Consider the following 23,419-nt stretch of genomic DNA (forward strand, 5'->3'; position numbering starts at 1 on the left):
GTCTTCAGCCTAATGACTGCCATCTTGACCTCTGCCTAGGGTGAATTTGAAGCCATGAACTGGGGGTGAAGAAGACTAAAGATTGGCCTCTTGAAGCGAGGCTGTGTTCTAGTGTATAGCTCCTTTAATTAGGGTGACCTGTTTTAGAGCTGTCACTCCAGTGTAATTATTAATAGCACCCCTATTCACACTCAAAATTGTTCCATTTGTATGATAAATTATATGGTCACCCTACTTAAAATGGGGTTATTTCTTCCCTTTCTCAGACAGGAATGGCACAGTAGGAGGAGTCTGATATAGACTCTGCAAACAGTCTTTCCATTATCAGGGTTTTGTTTTCGCTTTTTAACCTTCAAGCCTTTGCTGTCACTCTGGAAGGAGCAGAGAATTTCATTTGCCCAACCTGGCATGGTTCAATACATCTGATTCTGGATCATTTAAGTTTCCTGGCTAGAGGCAGAAAAAGCATCTTTTAGCCAGACTGTAATTTCTTTCTCATTGCTTCTACATAAGCCCAGGTTCAATATCAGCATATCTGTTTCTTTAGAACATTTACAAAAATTATAGGGAGTCCAAATCTTTGAAAACCCTGACATATATCAATCAAGACCTCTAAAACTCCTCCCTTGCAATGCTGGGGTCTGAGACTTTTCACTCAGTTTTTTTATTACCATATCACAAGTACTTCCAATTCTCCAGCCTGGTACAGAGGGGCTACCCTTTCTCAACTTAGCCAATTGCACATTTAAGAATCTGCATCACAATACCCCATGACCAGCTAGCTCTATAGAACTCTCTTGGCCATAAGAGACAGGACTTAACTCAAAATAACATAAGCCCAAAGAGAATGTTTTGGTTCACGTAACTAAAAAGTCTAGGAGTATTTTGGCTTCAGGCATAATCAACAATAGCATAAGGTTTTGCTTGTGATAGTATTCCCCACCCCCAACCCCACACATCTTTTCTCAGCTCTGCTTCTTCCCTTACTTAGTTTATCCCTTCCACTGCAACAGAATAGATTCATTGGCACGTGTTGATCTTGTATCCATCATGATCTGCCACTCTCTAAACCACAATGACTAAAGGTTGGGAAGGGAATTATTTTCCCAAAGTTGCTGTTATCAAAAAAGGGAGATGGATGTTCTCAAGGGTAAGAAAAACAATAGTGGTCCACCTTATACTTGAAAGCTTAAAAAATGTAGGTGCAGTTTCCCATTTTGAGGTGATGATGAGAACAGTTATCTAGTCTATGTCAAAGTAAAGTCAGAAAGAAAAAAAAAGCAAGGGTAAAATATTTGCTTACTTTACTAATGAAATAATACCCAAACCCACAGTCTTAAAATCTTAGACTTTTCTGAAGTTTCTGAGTGCTTTTGGAACTTGTCATCGAACTGGAGAACTTGACATCCATCCTCTAACAGCTGGGAAACCCTTCTTCTCCGCTTTATCCGATTATGTATTGCCTTCCCCTGAGGACCAGGAGTGTGGGGGAGGGCCAATGACGAGGGAGAAAGGAATGTCATTTCTGTCTGGTCTCAGACTCTGCATATTTTTGCTGGGAATGTGCAGTTTATTAATTGCAACCTCAATATCTTCAGCAATGATCCGTAACAGGAATTAGTTAATTCAACAAGTATTTGTTGAATGCCTAATCCCTTACCCTTTCTCTGTTTTCTGTCTTCACCCTCTGTCTCCTAGTCCTTTCCCATAAGCATTTAAACATCCCCAAGGATCTCTCATCTTAAAAACCAAATAAAACTCCTACAAACAGAGAATCCTCCTTAGATCCTACTTCCTTCCCAGCTACCCCTACCCCCTACACAACCAAATTTCACACACTAAGCATCCCGATGTACTATCGGCATTTTCTTATCTCCCATTCCCTCTTCTGGCCACTCCTGTCCTACTCCTGTACTCATTGGAACAAAAGAGTTTATGGAAAGAGCACCACTTTTTGGGAACACAGACATCTTTGTTAAATACTGTGGTAATTGTTTGTGTGGTGTTAATTAGAGTGAGCTTCCTGAGGGTAAGATGCCAGTGCATGCATGCTCAGTGGATCAGTTGTGTCCAACCCTTTTTGACGCTATGGACTGCAGCCCACCAGGCTCCTCTGTCCATGGAATATTCCAGGCAAGAGTACTGGAGTTGGATGTCATTTCCAACTCCAGGGGATCTTCCCGATCGATCCAGGGACCAAATCTGCGTCTTCTGCATTGGCACACGTATTCTTTAACACTGCCCACCTGGGAAGCCAGAGGGTGAGATATAGCTTGTAGTTAAGTTACTCAGTAGATATTTTACTGTTGAATGTTATCATTTGTCTACTCTAGTGACTAGTAAGAGTTAAACTGATCTTTGTTAAAGTAATGAATTAACATGGGTTGGCAAAATAAAATGAGGAGCAGGTTTGATATGGGATATAGTGAAGTTTCAGGTATCATGAGCTGAAGTTAGAGATGTAGAAGGAGGAGAGGGTACCATATTAGAAGCATGGCAGAAAACAGCCTCAACCAAGGCCTGGTAGATAATGTTAAATGCTACAAGCGAGTATATAATTTTTTTCCCCAAGCTGAACCCTAGAAAAAATCGACAGATTTGCCAAACCATCATCACCAATTAATCTTTTGGAAGAGGGGCACGCTTTCACTGGAATGTTACCAGACTGCAAACCATTAAGAAGTAGTAATTTGTAGGGAATGGAAAATTCGAGGATCACAGCACTGTTCATTTAGGTGGACAATGACACAGGGTCATGCAACAGGAACTCCTGGAAGGGAAGCAAGCATACCTTCGTGCTTCTTGTCAATTCTACACCTTAAATTAATCCAGCCCGTTCCATGCCTGAGGTTAGTCATATAGTCTCTCAGTGGCCCTTCCTTCCCATGAGGGTCGGGGGAACTACACAGGAATTTGTGGAGGATGTTACAGACTCCTGATAGTCTGAAGGCAGAGTTCCTCTGTTGTAGCCAACCTCCTCCTTCCCTAATCCCTTCACAGGCTCTACAGTGGCCACCATGTCCGTTTTGTAGAACCCAGGAAACTGAATCCTAAAAGGTGAAAGGAAAAGATAGGCAGAGAGTCCAGCAAGTTCCTCATTCAAGAGCACATGGGTTTTTACGTGTCTTATAGTTAATTCATGTAGTTTGCTTTCAATCTCTTAGTTGAACTACTTTTCTTGAAAAGATGCCTGGGACAAGACCAACATCGCAGGGAGGAATGCCACTGGGTCAGGATCTGGGAACAATCAGCTCTTCTGGTTTTAAGGATGAAGCGCCAAGATCTTAAGGAATCTAAATTCCTGGTGAGCAGTCAACTTCGTTCATTCGCCCCCAGCAGCATTCCGGTGACTTAAAAAAGAAAAAAGAAATCTATTTAAAAAAACCGAGCTGACCTAAAGCGAACTCATCCCCAACTTCTTCATTTCTAGAAAAAAAAAAAAAAAAGGCCTCTCCCATCGCAGTCCCCCTGCACACAGCGACAGATCAGCGGCAGGACTCTATTCAGTAGGGACTAGGGCGCCCGGCGCCCACCCGAGCCGCGGGCCAGGCGCTAGCCGCAGGGCGGAGCCCAGGGTCCCACCCGCCCGCCGCTCCCTTCCCGGGAGCGCTCCGGGGAAGGCGGTAGCGCCTCTCCTCCAGGCCCGGGGTCCTAGTCTGGCTGGGGCTGCCTCCCGGGCGCCCGCCGCCGCGGTGGCAGGAAGTCCCCGGGAACTACAAATCGAGGCATGCTGGGAACATTCCCCCGCTCCTCCCAGGAAATGTCCTTTGTCCAGCCCTACAGGAAGCCCCAGTGAGGAGTCAGCCGGGCAACCAGCCAGTCTGCCAGCCAGCCCGCGGCCGCTGCAGCCGCCGCCGCCGCCGCCGCCGCAGCAGCACAAGGGCAGTCGCGCCGCGGCGCGGGGCTTGGGCCCGGGCGCGCGGTGCCCTCGCCCCTTGCCGCGCCCGCCGCCGCGCAGGTAGGAGCGTGGCTGCGGCTGGGCTCCCACGCCGTCCGGGGATGGGGCTGATCGGGACCCGACCGGACTGCTGCGGGGATGGGGCGTGCGCCCCGGAGCGGGTGGCCGTGCCGCTGGGCGAACTTGTACCGTTGTCTGTTCCCCCGGGGTGCAGGGGCCCCGGGGCTGTGGGCGCGGGGTGGGGGTGTACTTACGGCCCCTCCAAGCCGGGACCAGGCTCCTTTCGGGGTCTGTGGCGAGGGGCGGGGAGAATGAGGCTGAGTAGCGAGGGAGGAGGCAGCGTTTGGAGAGGCAGTCAGACCGTCCCGCCGACCACCGAAGGGGGCATCCGAGACCCTCGGAAAAAAAACGAAGCCCAGGGAGGAGCTTGGGAGGCAAGGAGAAGGTGAAGGGCTTTGTGTGCGGCTGCGGACGAGGACCGACTGCACCCCCCTCGCCCTGTCTCCCCGCGCCCCCAGTCCCACTTGGGGCTGTGGACAGTGGGGATGGGAGACTCCGAGGAGGGCCAGCGGGCCATCTCGGGTCCTTGTGAAACGTGTGCTCCGTTTTCCTCTCGGCTGCATTCTAGCCTGACTCGGAGCAGCGGCTTGGACTGCCATCAGACTGGACAAATGGCACAATGGGGATGAGGGGGTAGATGGGGCGGCAGCAGCCCGCCGTCCCGGGAGTGGTCGCCGCCGTTTAGCTCCGGTAGGCTTCGCGCCCCGAAACGCCCATGTCGTCGGTGTGGCCAGACTGGTACCGTCACCCAGGGGGAATGCCGAGACGAAGGACTGTCAGTGGAGGCACCGCGTGAAGCGTGATGGGAGGAGAGGACGAGTAAGAGGTTGAGGGGGAGAGTCAGCGCAACCGGGAGTCAGCTGCGTGTACCTGATGGCTGCGTTTCCAGTATCAGATGGCCACTTCCTCTGGGACTTTCCGATTTTCCTTTTTCCTAACCGCCCCGGCCTTACCCCAAATAATGAATCACCCACCCTTTCCTACGTGAGCTGGATTCAATCTGGTGGTGTTCATCTTTGCTCTGATAGCTGGCCTAGTTGTCCTTTACCTGTAGGTTGACTTGAATGCTCTGCATCCCCGATGGCGTTATCCTCCTCTCCTGGGACTCGGGGTGTGGTGAAGGCGGTTGGATAATGGCTACTGTGATGGATGAGTGGGCAACTTTAAACACAGCCCAGGTGTTAACTGCTGTGTAGATGAACTCCCTCTCCTAAGCTGCCCGTTTCTCCTTTCTGCCCCCACCCTCGCCCCCTACTTTTGTGTAGTTTACTGCTCTACAAGTATTTTACTCTCTGAGCCACCAGGAAAGCCCAAGAATACTGGAGTGGGTAGCCCATCCCTTCTCCAGCAGATCTTCCCGACCCAGGAATTGAGCCGGGGTCTCCTGCATTTCCGGTGGCTTTACCTGTCAGCTACCAGGGAAGCCTTCTTCTCTTAAGCCAACGTAGGGATATTATTTAATGTGGCATATGTTTTAAGAGCCAAATGAATCTTGAAAGATGGCATTTGGGTGGTGAGGCAGGAGTATCCAAGGCTTGTGATGATGTGGTAGGCACAAAGCCCTGTCTCCTATATAAATAGCTTGTGGGGAAAAACAAAATCTTTTCCACTGGCTTCTCTAGAAGAGATGAGGCATCTGGAGTGACTTAAGAATGGAGTGGGGAAAAACCCAGCTGTTGAGGCTGAGGACATGAGGATGGAGAAATAAAGAGAACATGCCCTGTGAATTCAGAAGATTTCCAATTGGAGCATATTGGCTGTGTGTGTGCGTGTTGGACGTGGAGGTTATCGTTGGGGGAAATTTGATATTCAAAGTTTAGCTGGGCCCCAAGAAGAATATGATGACACCATAGTGAACAAAGGTCATAAATGGGAAGTCAGGCTACTTTTTACAGAAAGAAGAATATAGATGGCCTTCAAAAATGACTGAGATTAAGGGAATGAATGGAAAGAAATCAGGTTGAGAAGCACTGGTGATGGAACTGAATTGGCCTGGGACGGTGACCTCGCCGAAGGTTGGATGACTAAGGATGATGGGGTTGCATCACATTTCCTCTCCTTCCCCTCAAAGCTCTTTGGATTTCCTCTGAAGCTACAAATTTGCCCAGTTTCTCATGTCTAGTTAAGGCAAGGAGAAAGAGTAAAAGCTGGTTAAAGATGATAACTTAAAGCAAGAAAGATCTTGCCTGTTCATGTAGAGTGAGGAGAAAAAAAAACCCCTGCAATGTCATTAAGAGGTCTGGAGCCTGATCCTCTGTTAATGCCATTTGGGCTTTTCCTTTGATCTGTGCTCCGACTTCTTTTTTTCTTTCCTTTTCCTTCATTCTGCGCAGCAACCCCTTCCCTCCCGCCCCGCCCCTTTCCTAACAGGTTTCTTAGTACATAGTATGTAGTGTTAATGTAATCAGAAAGGTAACTGCAGAGTTAGGCATTCAAAACCCTCAACAATTCAGTGCTTACCTACCTCTGTTCTCCACTGGATCTGGGCCACCTCATAGTACATATTCATTCTTGCAGCAAACAGCTCCCTAGTCTGAGATGCAGCATTCTTCCACCTGTATGTCTCCATCAACTTGGAACGCCATGCCTTTTGGGCATCCCTGCCCTGCCCTGATTATCGTCTCCAAATTCTAGCCCAGCTGGCGCAGAAGTCTTGCAGAATTCTCCCTAGACCTCCCAGTCAGAATCCAGCGTATCCCCATTGTACTCTGCATCCTCTGAAGGATACCTATCTCTGGCCTGCCTTGTGATAGTTAGATGTTCTCCTTCTCCCCTTCAAAAAGTAAATCCCTGAGGGCAATGGCTCTGTACCCTATACTTTAAACCTAACAAGTGCACAGAGGATGCTATTTGAAAAACATGACTAAATGAAGGAATGAGTGAAAGAACTGAAAGAATACATATGTCTTAATTTATCTCTTTCTGTGAAAAGGAGGATGAAGCCTTTGTACAGACTTGTGAGGATTCACTGCAGATGTGACTCTAAAGCATCTAGACTTTTTCGTTTTGTTCCTATCTTAGGAGACCCTAAATGGATCTGTCACAGTGTCTAGTACAAAGACACTCATTAAAAGTTGTTGAATAGGGTCTTTGCTAGCCTAAATTTTTAAACTTTGTAGGCAGGATATAAAATGGATTAATCCCAAGGGGATAACCAATGACTTTTGCCATGTTCTTGGAGGTGATATTTTCTTCTCAGTTGTGAAAGTTCATTGTGCTTTCTAGACAGTAGCCCTACAAAGATCATCCTGCTATTTGCAACTAAGTCAATGATTCCCATCATGTCGCTTCGACTTTTATAGCTCAAGCAGTCTATTAAAGCAGGATTAAAATGTGGCTTATAGAAGTTCAAGACAAATCAGACTTTCAAACATTCCTTAAAGACATTGCAGTTTTGTAGTTGCTCATTTATCTCTAACTGGAAAGCTTTTTGTACTTTTTAAAAATGTGATGGCAAGAGTTACTGTGTATTGAACATTTATGTATCAACTATTGTTGTTTAGTTGCTAAGTCATGTCTTACTCTTTGCGACCCCAAGGAATACAGTCTGCCAGGCTCCTCTGTCCATGGGATTTCCCAGGCAAGAATCCTGGAGTGGGCATTTATTTTTCTAAGGGATCTTTCTGACCCAGGGATTGAACCCACATCTCCTGCTTGGCAGACAGATTCTTTACCACCGAGCCACCTGTTTTTTATGGCTTTTTTTTTTTTTTTTTTTAACTTGATGAAGGAGTTACTGTATATCGGACATCTATGTATCAGCTATTAAACTAGAGAATTTCTAGTCTTTGTCTTAATCTGTCTTAATCTGATGATTTACATATTGCAATCATCTCTGTTTTAAAAAGGAGGAAATTGGGTCTCAGAGAGAAATTAGGGATCTTGCTTAGAGTCCCAGGTGCTGGAGATAGACTGGAATTTAGGTCTGTTTACAAAACAGGTGTGTCTTTGTTTTCCGTGGGAGAAAACTGCTGGATCTATGTTCTTCCTCTGAGGTTCTTCACTTTACAGATTTTCTTCCTGGAATATTGTTGGACTTCTAAATGCATCCTAATGGATCTCCTATGAGAGGCCTGGGTTTTTCATACATTCATTATTTTTATGCCCTTATAATCCCATGGCCTTCATTTGGAAAGACCAGGTTCTGAATCCTACGTAAGACCTTTGGGCATAGAACTGTTTCCCTGGAATTCTTTCCCCCTTTCTCCCAGCCTATTATCTGAATTCTTTCTGTCTTCCCTCCAGGCCAAGTCTTACCCTTTACCCCTTCTGTAGCCTTTCTTGACCACTCCTGGCCTCATTCTGGCTTTCCTCTCACCTTTGGCATTGCCTGAAATGCCTGAGGCTCAGTGTCTTCTCGAAGAATGTAGACTTGAGTGAGCGCCATTTGCACTTGTTCAGCAAATGCTGGAACATTTGCATATTCTCTGCAAGGCAGGGACTGCTAGTCCAGAACACAGCCCGGCATATGGTGGACTTTCAGGAATTGTGAGTTGGTAATGAATTGGTAATGATTCAAAATGCAAAAGTGTAGGCATGAAACATTATTTTCAGGTTGCCAGTTTGTAAGAGAGAGGTCAGAGGGTAATTTTCTTAGTTATTATAATTTTCATCCTTTTCACCAGACTGCCCGAAAAATTAAGCACCCTCTGGAAATAAGTGAGCAGATTTGGGTATTGCTCAGCTGTATGAGCTTGATCAGTGCCAAACGATGATGGTGTTTTATTGATGTTGGGTAGATAGGCTTCCCTAGTGGCTCAGCTGGTAAAGAATCTGCCCACAATGTGGGAGACCTGGGTTTGGCCCCTGGGTTGGGAAGATCCCCTGGAGAAGGGAATGGCTACCCACTCCGATATTCTGGCCTGGAGAATTCCATGGACTGCAGTCCATGAGGTCGCAAAGAGTCAAACCTGACTGAGCGACTTTCACTTCACAGCATGGGTGGGCTCACAGCTTCAGTACCTTCCTCCTTGCTGTCATGCGCACCTTCTGCCATATCTCCTAGGAGAGGCCTTTATGGTGCACATCAGAGAAAACTGGAGAGGTTTCCCTGCTGCTGCAGATGGGGGGGGAGGGGGGGGAAGGCTGGAATGAGGAAGGAAGATAGTTCCTTCTGTTTTTACCTCTGAGAACAGAGTAGCATGATTTGTATGGGATATGGAATTGGGTTTTATTGCATCTTGTATTAATGGGGATGTTAAAAAGATCAGCCGCTGCTCCTCTGTGGGTGAAGAGGCTTTGCCACAAGATGGCTTTGCCATCTCCTGAGGCTGACTGAGCCTTCTTTTCCCTGACCTCAAGGCCCCACAGTGCTGTGGATGCCTTGGTAGAAATACAGTGTGTGTGGGTTCTTAAAAGCACATCAGTCATTTTTACACGAGGATAGGACAGTTCTTGGGCTTCCCAGGTGGCACTGGTGGTAAAGAACTCACCTGCTAATGCAGGAGACCAGAGACTTGGGTTCAGTCCCTGAATCAGGGACCCCCTGGAGGAGGGCACGGCAACCCACTCCAGTAGTCTTGGCTGGAGAATCCCATGGACAGAGGAGTCTGGCCGGCTACAGTCCACAGGGTCACAAGGAGTCGGGCACAGCTGAAGCAATTTTGCATGTACACAGTTCTTGGGGTCCTTGCACTTGTTCAGCAAGTCACGCACAATACATCCAGAGGCTGGCAACAGTGTTCCAGTCGGATGTGTGGAGCACCACCTGCAATTCTTTAGTTTCCCCTGCCTGCAAAGGGTCAAGTCTGGGTCATGTGCACACAGCTCTAATTTGCTAAAATGTGTGTAAAGGGGAAAAGAGCCTACATTCATTCAGAGAGGCATTTGAGATATATTTTCTCCTGAGAACTTCGTCAGCATCTTACCCAGACTTACAAAACAAGAACCATTCTTCCTGGGTTTTATTAATAAGAAACGTATCACTTCGGTCTCAGTGTCCTGCCTATTCAGGAGGTTAGCTCATCTCTGACACTTGATCATGCTTAAACAGGGCACCTGGGAAGAACACCTTTCCAGTTATTCAGCTTTTCTTCCCAGGCGTTAAGAACCTTGATGAATTTCATAGAATCTCTTAGGGACAAAAAGAAAGAAAATCCCTCATGCAGGTATTGACAATGATTTCTGGTAGCAGTAAGTAGTTTTGAAAGCAGTGGGTTTTAGAAATTATTTCAAATGAATATAATCTCCACAAGGCAGAACTTAGTGTAATAGGTAGCACATGGTACATGTTTAAAAAAATAATTGCTCAATGAATGGATGTATTATACTTTAAAACATTTCACTTTGATGCTTTCCTAATATGATGGCACTGCCAATGTTTTATAATGAGATATGGCAAAGGGTGTAGCTTATGTGTGATATTAGATGGGGAAAGGACCTTTTATAAGGACGTATAAATTTTTTAAAAAATAGATTTTTTTTTCATCTTTTAAATTATTTTAAAAATATTTATTTATTTGGCTGCATTGGCTCTTAGCTACAGCAAAGCAGAATCTTTGATGTGTCAGGTGGGAGTTTTTCCTTGTGGTGCAAGTTGTTTCTCTAGTGTGTCTTGTGGGATCCAGAGCGCTTGAGCTGCAGTAGTTGTAGCACCCAGGCTTAGTTGCTCCATGGCTTGTGGGATCTTAGCCCGCCGACCACGGACTGAAGCTGTGTCCCCTGTATTACAAGGGGGATTCTTAGTCACTGGACCACCAGGGAAGCCCCTTACACCTTATTTTTTAGAGCACTTTTAGGCGCACAGCAGAATTTTTTAAAATTTTATTTATTTATTTTTGGCTGTGCTGGGTCTCCGTTGCTGCGTGGGTCTTCTCTAGTTGTGAGTGGGGGGCTGCTCTTCGTTGCGGTGCCTGGACTTACTGCCGCGTCTCCTCGTATTGCGGAGCGCGGGCTCTAGGGGGCGTGGCCTCCGTAGTCGCAGTTCCTGGGTCCTAGAGCTCAGGCTCAATTGTGCACACCAGCTTAATTGCTCTGTGGCATGTGGGGTCTTCCCGGACCAGAGATTGAACAGGCGGTCCTGCGTCGGCAGCCGGATTCGTTAACACTGAGTCACCAGGAGAGCCCTCGCAACTATATTGAGCAGAAAGTACAGAGAGTTCCCATATGCTCTCTGTGTCTTTTCATGATTTGATAGCTCATTTCTTTTTAACTCTGAATAATATCGTTTGAAGGTACCACAGCTTATCCATTCACTAACTATGGACATCTCGGTTGCTTCTAAGTTTTGGCAATTATGAATAAAGCTCCCAGAAACTTCCATTCGTGGAGACGTAAGTTTTCAACTTATTTGCATAAATAGCCAGGCATACAATTGCTGGATTTCACCGATGCAATGGACATGAACTTGAGCAAACTTTGGGAGATGGTGAGGGACAGAGAGGCCTGTCCTTCTGCAGTCCATGGGGTCACAAAGAGTCAGACAGGACTGGGTGACTGAACAAAAACATGCTTAGTTTTCTAAGAAACTGACAAATTTCTCTTTCAGAGTGATTGTGTCATTTTGCCTTTTTTGTCAGCAGTGAACAAGAGTTCCTGTTCTTATACATCCTCACCAGTATGCAGTGTTGTCAATGTTTTGGCTGTTTTGCTATTCTAATAGGTGTTCAGTCGCTCAGTCATGTCTGACTCTTTACAACCTCATGGGCCGCAGCAGGCCAGGTCTCCCTGTATCTCACCATCTCCCGGAGCTTGCTCAAACTCAAGTCCATTGAGTCAGTGATGCCATCCAACCATCTTGTCCTCTGTCACCCCCTTCTTCTCCTGCCTTCAATCTTTCCCAGCATCAAGCTCTTTTCCAATGAGTCATTTCTTCGCATCAGGTGGCCAAAGTATTAGAGCTTCATCTTCAGCATCAGTCCTTCCAATGATATTCAGGGTTGATTTCCTTTAGGATGGACTGGTTTGATCTTGTAATCCAAGGGACTCTCAAGAATCTTCTCCAACATCACAGTTCAAAAGCATCACTTCCAAAGCACAGTCCAAAAGCACCACAGTTTAAAAGCAAACAATGAGATACCACTGTTATTCTAATAGGTATGTAGTGGTATATCATTAATTTACAGTTCCATAGTGACACATGAACCTGTGCACCTTGCATTGGAAGTGTGGCGTTTTAACCACTGGACCTCCAGGGAAATCCCTGCCTATTTTAAAATTAAGTTACTCATTTTCTTACTGTTTTAAGAATTCTCTGTATATTTTGGATAACAGTCCTTTATCAGATACGTGTTGTGCAAATATTTTCTCCCAGCTTAGGTTCTCATTCTCTTGATATATTTTCATATGTATGAACTTCTCTTATCTTTTTCTTTTTGAAAAGTGTACCAGATCTATCTTAATATAAAACAGGTTTACCCCAGAAATGAAGACAGATAGTGTGAAATAATCTTGAAGAAATGCTCCCCTACTTAAAAAAAATTATTTCTTTATTTTTGGCTGTGCCAAGTCTTCTTTGCTGCATATGGGCTTTCTCAGTTGCAGCTAGGAGGGGCTGCTCTCCAGCTGAGGTGACCAGGCTTCTCATTGCGGTGGCTTCTCTCTTGTGGCGCTCAGGCTTCAGGTGCGTGGGCTTCGGTACTTGTGGCTCCCAGGCTCTAGACCACAGGCGCAGTCGTTGTGGCCCATCAGCTTAGTTGCCTTGAGGCATGGGAAATCGGACCAGGGATTCAATCTGTGTCTCCTGCATTGGGGAGTGAATTCTTAACCACTGGACCACCAGGGAAGTCTCCTACTGTTTTTTAAAAAAAATAAGGTAAATGCCAATTAAATTTAACCAGGCCGTGGCCACAGCCTTTAATTAGCTTGGGGGCAGTTACTATAGGAACTCTTTTATTTCTGTTTCCCCATTCCCTCATAGGTACTTGTGTTTGTTAATTGAATTAGTGGCTTAGTGAATATTTCTGGTCACCTACTTCCTAAGTGGCACATAGCCATTTAAAAAACTTCTTTAAGAGCCTATGTTTGTCTCATAGCTTAACTATGGACCCTTAGGAAAGGGTTTCTGTAGGCTGATGACTAAGTGAGAAGAGAAATCAAGATGTGCAGATCCTTCCTGTCAGAGCCAGCAAACAAAACAGAATCCCAAAGCCCATGAAAACTGCTGGAGAATAAACTTTGGTCTGAGTAGACACTCTAATAATAAATATTGAATACAGATTTCTCCTGTATTTGATTGTGCTTCCTGTTGCCCTCTCCTCCCAAGCAACTTTTTATTTAGTCTCCTGACTACTTTGTAAAAGTTGAATGTTGATCTTTGTTCATCCTCATTTAATTGCTGTTGGTTCTAGTCCTGTCTTTCCTGCAGGGATGTGAGAGAAGCTGTTGTCCCGTCCGACTAGGAGAGCCCAGGAGCATTTCCACCGTGGATCCAGACACAGCTCTGGGCCACCTCTTCTTTGCACCACCAAGTTGCGTGCTAAAGCTATGGAGGGGAGGCAGGACACGCACAAGACTATTTGATGCCAACAAGGGCTGCTGTCATTTGGCCATGGGACTCGGGATTCTCTTTTGAGAAGGTTCTAACTTTTGAAGCTAATCACCACTTTCATATCTACCTGTGTAGCAGGATAATTAAGCATGCTTGACTCCTGGTGTTGACAGGTTATTGGATCTAGTTAGGAGAGCTAGCTCATTTTCAGGGCTCTCTGCCTGACATGATCTTGGCCAGATTGCTAGATTTCCTGGTCCTATTAGTCCTTCATTTTGAGACTGAGGAAGGAAACAATTAGCCCTAACTTTATCCATTTAAAGAACTATTTGACAGTTTGGGAATGACAGATGTAATATAACATATACAGAATGAATATAGATATATTCTAATATATATAGAATGAACAAACAAAAAGATCCTACTGTATAGCACAGAGAACTATATACAATATCCTGTAGTAAACCATAATGGAAAAGAATTTGAAAAATAATATATGTGTATATATATATACACATAGACATATATATACATGTGTATTTTATGTATATATATGTGTGTGTGTGTGTGCATGCATGCATATATATGCATGCATGCTAATTCACTTCATTCAAGTCTGATTCTTTGCAACCCTGTGGACTATAGCCCCCCAGGCTCCTCTGTCCATGGGATTCTCTAAGCAAGAATACTAGAGTGAATCTCCTCCAGGAATCTTCCCAACCCAGGAATCAAACCTGGATTTCTTATGTCTCTCCTGCATTGGCAGGCAGATTCTTTACCACTATTCTTTACTACTTTACCACTATTCCCACTATATATGGGAAGCCTTACATATATATATAAAGTGAGTCACTATGCTATACAACAGGAATTAATACAATATTGTAAATCAACTATACCTCAATACAATAAATTTTTGTATTGAAGAACTATTTGAAGGCTCATTTTGTGGGGAATCATGAAATTTCATAAAGCAATATGTTCCCACCAGGACTTACAGTTGGGAGCTAGGAGGGAGGGAGAGAGGGCAAATGATAAGTTACAACTTATAACTATGATTATATTTTTAAAACTAACATTCACTTCAGTTCAGTCACTCAGTCATGTCCAACTCTTTGCGACTATGGACTGCAGCATGCCAGGCTTCCCTGTCCATTACCAACTCCCGGAACTTGCATAAACTCATGATGCCATCCAACCATCTCATTCTCTGTCATCCCCTTCTCCTCCTACCTTCAATCTTTCCCAGCATCAGAGTCTTTTCTGATGAGTCATTTCTTCGCATCAGCTTCAGCATCAGTCCTTCCAATGAATATTCAGGACTGATTTCCTTTAGGATTGACTGGTTTGATATCCTTGCTGTCCAAGGGACTCTCAAGAGTTAGGCAGAATGAAATAAGGAAGAGTACCCTAAAGAATCATATACAAAGTGAGATAATAATGCTCTCCTCAAGCATTTAACACTAATCTGATAAGGTAGACCCAGCTGTTTCTCTCATTTTGTAGATGAAAAAGCCCAGGCTCAAAGAGATTGAGCTAGAGACTGGATTCACACAGGTGTTCAGCTCCAGACTCAGCTTTCATCTCTTTATTGGAGGATAATTGCTTTACAGTGCTGCGTTGGTTTCTGCTGTACAATGAAGTGAATCAGCTCTATGTGTACATATATCTCTTCTCCCTTGGACCTCCCTCCCCATAACCCCTTCCCAGCACTCTAGGTCATCCCAGAGCACCAGCTGAGCTTTTAACCACTGCTGGTATTGCTTCCCACTAGAAAACGAGAGACTTGTTTCTCAGAGAGAAAAGCACAGTGAGAGGGGAGAAACACAAGGTGCCTTTTGGGAGGCTTGAATCATGCCTTTTTGGTTGAGGTTAGCTGGCAGAAGTCAGGGAGAGGTTAGAGCTATCTGTTACATTGTCGAGGGCTTGGAGTTTGCACTTCTCTGCTTCTCTGGACAGAATGACAAAGTCAGTTAGAGGTTTCTGAGCAGGAGAATGGCGAATGGTAAATGGAGTGGCAACTATGTTTTAAGATGCATCAGGAAGCGTCTACTACAGTAATAAGGGAAAATAGAGGAGAGAACTGAAAAGGACTTGGCAGCTGATTGGATTGAAAGGGGTGAGGGGAGGGGCCAAAATTGACTCCAGGGTTTTAAACCTGAGTAAGAACAAAGAGGCTTTTAACAGAAATGGGCAGCTGATTTGTAACAGAGATTTGGAAGGAGAACTAACGTTTTTCAATATGACTAGGGCCAGATCCTTTCCAAATGGAAATTCCCTTTGAGTTTTCAACAATCTTTCAAGGTAACTTGTTGCTCTCATTGTATAGATGAGAAAGGTAAGACTCAATTTGGTGAATAGCCATCCTAGGAGCATAGAGTGTGTAAGTGACAGACTTCTGTTTGCAGCCAGATCTGCTGATGCCATTACCTGTGCTTCCCTTCCTGCCCATCCCTCCCCGCCGCATGTCCCGAGTCCCATGTAACATACAGAGCAGCACTTCAGTACGGAAGGGACATTGAAGATCCTCATCTGTGATGCTTGATGCACCATTCGAAATATGGACCCAGAGTACAGGTCAGGGGTTGGGGGGAGAGTTTTGTATTCGTGGGGTCTCTGGACAGAGGAGGTATTTACTGAAAACTAGGGGAAGGGGCAATGTGACTGAGAGAAGAGGGAGAAAAAAATGTAAACAGCACCATAGGAGGTCGAACTGTTGGGAGATAAGAAGAGAAGCAGGATGCTGAGGGAAGTGGTGAAGCCTAGAACAGTGGATGCTAAGGAATGAGAGAATTTCAAGGACAGCATCTCAACAAGATTTCTGTAGGCATTTATTGCATCTCGATTATGTATGTCCAGCACGTTCCAGTGTTGATGGTGAGATCATAGAGGAGACTGAATATTGGATTGGAAGATGGAAAATTATAGCTGATACTGACGTGAGCCAGACTCACTGTTAGAAATGACTATGATCTACTGAGATGGTACACACCTGGGAAGCCCATGGTTCACTAGGAAACTGATGTGTGTGGTGATGAGGTTAGAACTGATGACGGCTCACTGACACCAGCTCTGCTTTTCCCAGTAGCTTGTAAGACCTGTTGGCTCTGCAGAAGGAAATGTAATATTGTTTGATAACTGGCTTTAGGCATTGAAAAAATGAAAAGGAAGGAAAGTCTCTGCAAAAGAAAAAGTCTCTCCTTTCCATGAAAGTGTTTCATAGTTTGAATTTTTAAGTCTTTTAAAAATATTTTTTAATTGCATGATGGAAATACTCTATTAAGATTCTCTTTTAAAATTTTAATTTTTTTGCCTTTTGGCCACACTATATGGCACGTGGGATGGCTTCCAGACCAGGAATTGACCTCTGGCCTCTGCAGTGAAAGTGCTGGATCCTAGCCACAAGGCCACCAGGGAACTCCCTAAAATTCTTTGAAAATGACATAGTCAGTACCAGTTGTTCAGGTTGATGCTCCATAGGTGTTCTCTTCTCTCTAGCTGTCTCTCTGTCTTTTATGATGACTTCTTTTTCAAATGCTGTACCAAAGACATAGAAGTATTCAGTGTTTACCATGTCCCAGTGTTTAACACTCCCATTGAGTCAATGTTAATTCAGAGCAACTGCTTTTTTCTGGGCAACAAGATGTCTTTTTTCTCTAAGAAAGATGGTAGGTAATCCAAAATCTGTTAATTCGGAGATCTTTTCTGAGGATCACATGAATTTAAAAGTTTGAAGGATATCTCTTACGTTTTTTAGAGGAAAACTGTTTAAAATCAATTTGAGAGGGGCGGGGGAAGCAAGAGTCCAGAAGAGAACAAGAAAAATAGGAAGAAAGAAGGAGGTGTCAATGAATGCTGTCAGCAAAGCCAGAGCACTAAATCCATGAATATGACAGAGTTGGTTGGGAGAGTCTGGTGTAGGGGAACTGGTACTTAAAAGGAATCGGGTAACCTGAGTGGTAGTCCCAATTCTGCCACCAACTCCCTGTGTTTGTGAATTCAGAAAAAGCATTTATCTTCTCTGGTCCTCATTTTCCTTATCTGTAAAATGGTGAATCCTTTAAAGAAATGTTCAACAAAAAGACGTGCGATCTCTCCTCTGTGGATGGAATCTCTTCCCTTAGCTTCTGTTTGGCTTGCTCCTTCCACCTGGCCCCTTTCAGCACCACCTTCCCCACAGAGAATGCAGAGCTATTAAAACAAGCAAAAAGGTAATGGTAGAAAAGAGGGTGAGTCTGAGAAACTGGATTTGTAGGCATGGGCCATGTTGGATGAATATGGGTGGGTGGTACCCTTCCTTAATGGCCCTTTTGTGTGACCCGGGCTCTTTGTACTGAGGAGTTTGAGTTTATCCCAGAACTCCCTTCTTCACATGGCTATTTCCATATTACTGTGTATTTGCAGGCAGGATGACTTCGTGAACACTCTGATGATTTGTTAGGAATGAGTTGGTGACTCTGGTCAGATTTTAATTCGTTTTCTTTTGAGAAGAGAAGGATTAACGAACAAAGTGTTTTGTGTCCTGGGTAGGTTATGGCTTGATTAATGTGCTCTGACTCACTGCCCAAATAAGCTGCTGATGGGAGCCATAAACCCAGGGTCAAACTTGTATAAATTAGCCACATCCCAGAGAGGCAGTGTGTTAGAGGCTGGAAGAGCAATTTAACATCCTCTCAGTGCACCTGCCACCTAACACAAGCAATCAGGACATGAAAAGCAGATGAACTACTGATGCCAAGTCGCCAGCCTGAGTATTTCAGCCAAGCACCATAGGCTATGCTAGGTTGAGTAGAAAGGGGATTAGAACACAAGTTGAGATGCCAGGGATTTAGGCTCCTGTCTGTGCTCAAATGGTGCATTCATGGGTAATTCACTTACCCTTTCAGGGTCCCTGTTGCCTGACTCATCTGTCATATAGGATGCTAGACTAAACCAGGGTTTCCCTGGTAGCTCAGCTGGTAAAGAATCCACCCTCAATGTGGGAGACCTGGGTTCGATCTCTGGGTTGGGAAGATCCCCTGGAGGAGGGCATGGCAACCCATTCCAGTATTCTTGCCTGGAGATTCCCACGGACAGTGGAGCCTAGCGGGCTACAGTCCATGGGGTCGCAAAGAGTCGGACACGACTGAGTGACTAACCACACACAGACTAAACCAGCAAATTGGGTCAAGCATGTTGCATTTGCCATGTCCCTCATTCTGCTCCATCCTTTTTGAAACTTACTGACATTTTTGTTGGTGCTAATGCCTGATTTACTGTCACTATCATCTCTCCTCCACCTCCCCACCAGAAGATCTTGTGGCATATAGTAGTGAAACTGCTGGTATTCCCCTTACCCAAAACTGCTTTGGATGTTTTCCGAAATGATAGGAATGCATCATGAATCCTCTTAGTAGAGGTTTATATCAGGAATTTTGCTTTGCCTTTGTGTCCGGTATCCTTTCAGAGCCTGAGGGAACACTATTGGCTTTCTCATCAGAAGAAAGGTTCTGCAGACACATTCTTGTAAGGTATCCAGAGTTCATGGACTCTCAGGGCCCTCAGGCTAAGAACCCAGGCCTAAGAAAAATACCCTTATTCTGTTTACAAGCTTGTTTAGGACTACTGCTCTCTCCAGGAAATGCCAGGAGCTGGAGGTAAAAGGACATAAGAAACCCAAACAGCCTGAGACTGATGATTAACTTGGGAACTGTGATGTTCAAGCTATAAGGGGGGCCCTGGACTCTCTGACCTCCTTTCCACTGCTTGGATGAAAGTTGTGTCCTGTCATTGCTTCCATGCACCACAGACTTACCGTGTACTCTTGGTTAAGGTGGAAACTATGCAAGCCTTTAGTTTCCAACATGAAGTGGGAACATGATCTCTTCTAGGTGTTCTCTTTGTAATGTGGTATCTCGAGTATATTTGGATGGCATCCTTAGTGTTTCCCTGAGAAGGACACGAACTTAAACGTCCTCAGTTTGGGCTAATAAAGTAATTCTGTTCCTGCCAGGGTGCATCTCATGGAGGTAACATTTTCATAATCACTAGTGTATTAGCTTCCTTTTCATCCACACACATTTTTTTTATCCCCTTAGAACAGTGGTCCCCAAGCTTTTTGGCATCCAGGCAGTGTGGGTTTGTGGGGGATGGGGAGGGGGAGAGGATGGTTTCAGGGTGATTCAAGCGTATTACATTTATTATGCATTTTATTTCTATTATTATTACATCTACTCCACCTCAGATCATCAGGTATTAGATCCCAGAAGTTGGAAACACCTGCCTTAGGAGAGCATTCTGGAGATAACCCGTTATTGATGTACTTCATCTGTTGGACACTTGCATTGGTTTGTGGGCTTGACTTTACTGGGGATAAAGCATTCCTCTACCAGAGCTGTCACAGCCAGGGCTCCCAGCCAGGTTTATTTTCTCTATTCCCATGCACCACCATTGCACCCCCATTTTTGGCCTCGCTACTTGGTTTGTGGGATTTTAGTTCCCCGACTGGGGATAGAACTCAGGACCTTGGCAGTAAGACTGCAGAGTCCTAACCACTGGACTGCCAGGGATTTCCCTCCTCTTCTCTCTTGAGTGTAGAGTGGCTGAACTAATGGTGGAAATAAACAAGCACTGGCTGTGGTGTTCAGAACTCCTTTTGAGTTCTTAGGAAAAATGCAAGTAGATGAAAGCAGAAACAGCTTTCTGATTCTATTTTGTATATAACAGCTGTTCCTCTATTTCATAAAGAGGGGAAAAAAAAAAAAGATTGCAAAGCATGAAACTTAAATTTCTTTTATCTTTTCCCCTGCTAACTCTCTTCTCAATACCCATGAGCTCTATTCAGTATTAAGTATTGTAATTACTCCTGATTTGGCACACTTTGTAAAACACAGACTAACCCTTTTGTGGAAGTTACTGATATTTTATTATGGTCTGCTCAGAATGTGAATAGATAGATGCGTGTGTGCTGTCCCTTTAGTCGTGGCTGACCCCAGGCTCCTCTGTCCGTGGGATTCTCCAGGCAAGAATACTGGAGTGGGTTGCCGTGCCTTCCTCCAGGGCATATTCCTGACTCAGGGATCGAACCTGCATCTCTTGTGTCTCCTGCAGTGGCAGGCAGGTTCTTTACCACTACTGTCACCTGGGAAGCACTAAATGAATATAAGCGACCTTAAATTTCAGAAAAAAATGATTTATGCTTTCTGTTTTTAAACTTTATTAGTATGTTTTCTAGTGAATGCAGAAATAAAATCAGATCAAGTCAGAATAAAATACCACCACCTAGCTTCAACAGAGATCAGTGTATGCCAGTCTTATTTCATCTGTATATACTCCCCTCTGTCCTGGAATTCCAGACATATCACTTCAAATAAAGCAAATTCCAGACATAGCATTTCACCTGTAAATATTTTCTTACATATTTCTTAAAAACACAAGAGTAATTCTTCAATATTAAATAACTAACCCTCATTCACAAGTTCACAATTGTTTTATACTTTGTTTTTTAGTTTGTTTATTTGGTAAAAGGCGAAAGATTTATACGATCTGAAGAGAAACCAGAGTATGAGTTTGTTTATTTGGGATACAAATAAGGTCTATACATTGAGGTTGGGTGATACATTTCAAGTGTTTTAACTTGTATGTTTTTCTCCTTTTGTATTTTGCTATTTTTGTCACCATTTTTTTGTTGTTGTTACCACTTTTGAAGAAACTGGATTGTGTCTTAAATTTTTCTATGATCTTGGTTTTGCCGATATTGCTATTTTTGAGGAAATAAGAGTAACACAAGTAAGTGAATTTTTAAAAGGTGTAGTTAGGTGTATGTAAATGTTTCATTTTATGCTGAAAACAAACTAGCTTCGGAGTTTAAAATTTTATTAGGCAGAAACACTGAAGGATTAGGTGACATCACTACCATTTTTATTCTTGCTTTCTCTTCATTGGAAGACACCTTGGTAGGTTATATGGAGAGGTGTCAGCCACTGCTGAAATGAACTGGGCTGAAACATGCCAGCCATTCTTCATCAGTGACTCCAAATGGTTATTTTAGGCAGATAATTGGAAGGGCTGTTTTTCCTGTTGAATTTGCCGTGGGAAACTCAGGTGGTTGACTGTGTGCCTCAAACCTTTTGGTCCCAACATTCTTCTCTCCCTATTCACTGTGAAGAACATTCTCTTGATGGCTGTTCGTTCCAGTGGAATATGATCACAGAATAAATTGGGTTGGAAAAGACTTCCTGAGGTCACCTGACCCCATCAAATAACCTTAACAAGGAATTCCAGCCTCAACTCTCCCAGAACAAAGCTGTTTGTTAACAACTCCCATATTCCCCAACCTCACCGCTGTGCATTCTAAGTCGTGTTCTCTTTTGTCCTTCAGTGAAACAGATTATTAAACTTCTCTTTCTGCTATGGGGAAGCGATGCCTATATACACACATGTGTCTGTAGATCTTTAATTAAGATTGATTTTGATTCTTCCCCCCCCCCACCCCCGCCTTGCCTTCTACAGTGCATATACCCTGAGACTCCATTCCACTCTCTGTATATAATAATAGTTTTTATGAAAAATAAGATGTTTTCATGAGTAAATGTCCACATAGGACGGGATTATTGCAGCCTGTATTTTTAGCCACGGTGTGATGGTTAATTTTATGCATTGACTTGACTGGGCCAGTAGGTACACAGATATTTGGTCAAACATTATTCTGGGTGTTTCTGTGGCAGTGTTTGGATGAGGTTAACCTTTAAGTTGGTAAACTTTGAGAAGTCACATAACTGGGCTTCCCTGGTGTCTCAGTGGTAGAAAGTTGGCCTGCAATACAGGAGACATGGGTTTGATCCCTGGGTTGAGACGATCCCCTGGAGAAGAAAATGGCAATCCACTCCAGTATCCTTGCCTGGGATAATCCTGTGGATAGAGGAACCTGGTGGGCTATAGTCCATGGGCTCACAAAAGAGTCAGACGTGACTTGGTGACCAAACAACTATAGCAGCAACAAACTTTGAGGAACGCAGACTGACCACCATAATGTGGGTGGGGCTCATCCAGTCAGTTAAATAGAGGAAAAATCTGATTTCCCTGAGCAAGGAGGGGCTCTCCAGTAAACAGCCGTCAGACTGGAACTGCAGCATCAGTTCTTCCAAGTCTCGTCTGCTGGCCCACCCTGCAGAGTTTGGGGCTTGCCAGTCTCCATAAGCACACAAGCCAATTCCTTATAGTAACTCTCTTTCTCTATACACATCCTATTGGTTCTGTCAAACTGGTTCTGACAAATAGTGTGGGGGAAAAAAGGCAAGTATATGCCCCAAATGTATCTGGCTGTTCTCGAAGTGATGTTTTATATTAAAGAGATGGAGAGATCACTGGAAAAGCCATTAGAAAAGTGAGATGCTGGCCGTAACTTTTCTAGCAAACCGTCTTTCAGTCTCTGATCTGGTCACTTTCCCTCTCTGAGCCTCTGCTTCCTGTCTGTGGAAGGAGTTTCAGCAGAGGGATTCCCGAGTGTATGACTCCATGAAGTATGAACACTGAACATTTGAGCCAGCTGCTGAGGAGTTGTGTGTGTGTGTGTGTGCGCTCAGTTATGTCTGACTCTGCGACCTCATGGACTGCAGCCCATCAGGCTCCTCTGTCCATGGGATTTCCCAGGCAAGAATACTGGAGTGAGTTAGCCATTTCCCTTTCCAAGGGATCTTCCTGATCCAGGAATCGAACCTGTGTCTCCTGGGTCCTCTTACAATGGCAGGCAGATTCTTCACCACTGGTGCTACTTGGGAAGCCCCCTGAGGAGTTATCTGAATTCTTCTGAGGACTGGCCCGGTGCTAGATAAGAAGAAACTGCTGAGGCTGTAACACAGGTAGTGGTGGTAGATGATGCCAGGCAGAACAGAGGAAAAAAATCTTGAACAGAAGGATTTTCTGCGCATCAGGTAGAATATTCTATTTCAGTTAAATGTAAAATATGGATGGTAAACACATGCGTGAAACCCTTTAGCTTCTGTGCCTTCCCATCTTAGGGTGGATGGTCTAACTTTGAAGGCGCTTAGGATCTG

The 23,419-nt window shown here is 44.4% G+C and overlaps 1 protein-coding gene across 1 annotated transcript in view; it reads left to right on the forward strand.

Moving 5' to 3' along the window:
• Window positions 1-3,812: 3,812 nt before the first annotated feature.
• ZNF697 (zinc finger protein 697) overlaps window positions 3,813-23,419 on the forward strand; it is a 33,817-nt gene continuing 14,210 nt past the window's right edge. The window contains exon 1 of the mRNA XM_065905995.1: window positions 3,813-3,958. The gene's annotated coding sequence lies outside the window, so the exon portion shown is untranslated. The remainder of the gene's footprint in view (window positions 3,959-23,419) is intronic.

This window comes from Muntiacus reevesi, chromosome 1 (genome assembly GCF_963930625.1).
Source record: "Muntiacus reevesi chromosome 1, mMunRee1.1, whole genome shotgun sequence".
Lineage (NCBI taxonomy): Eukaryota > Metazoa > Chordata > Mammalia > Artiodactyla > Cervidae > Muntiacus > Muntiacus reevesi.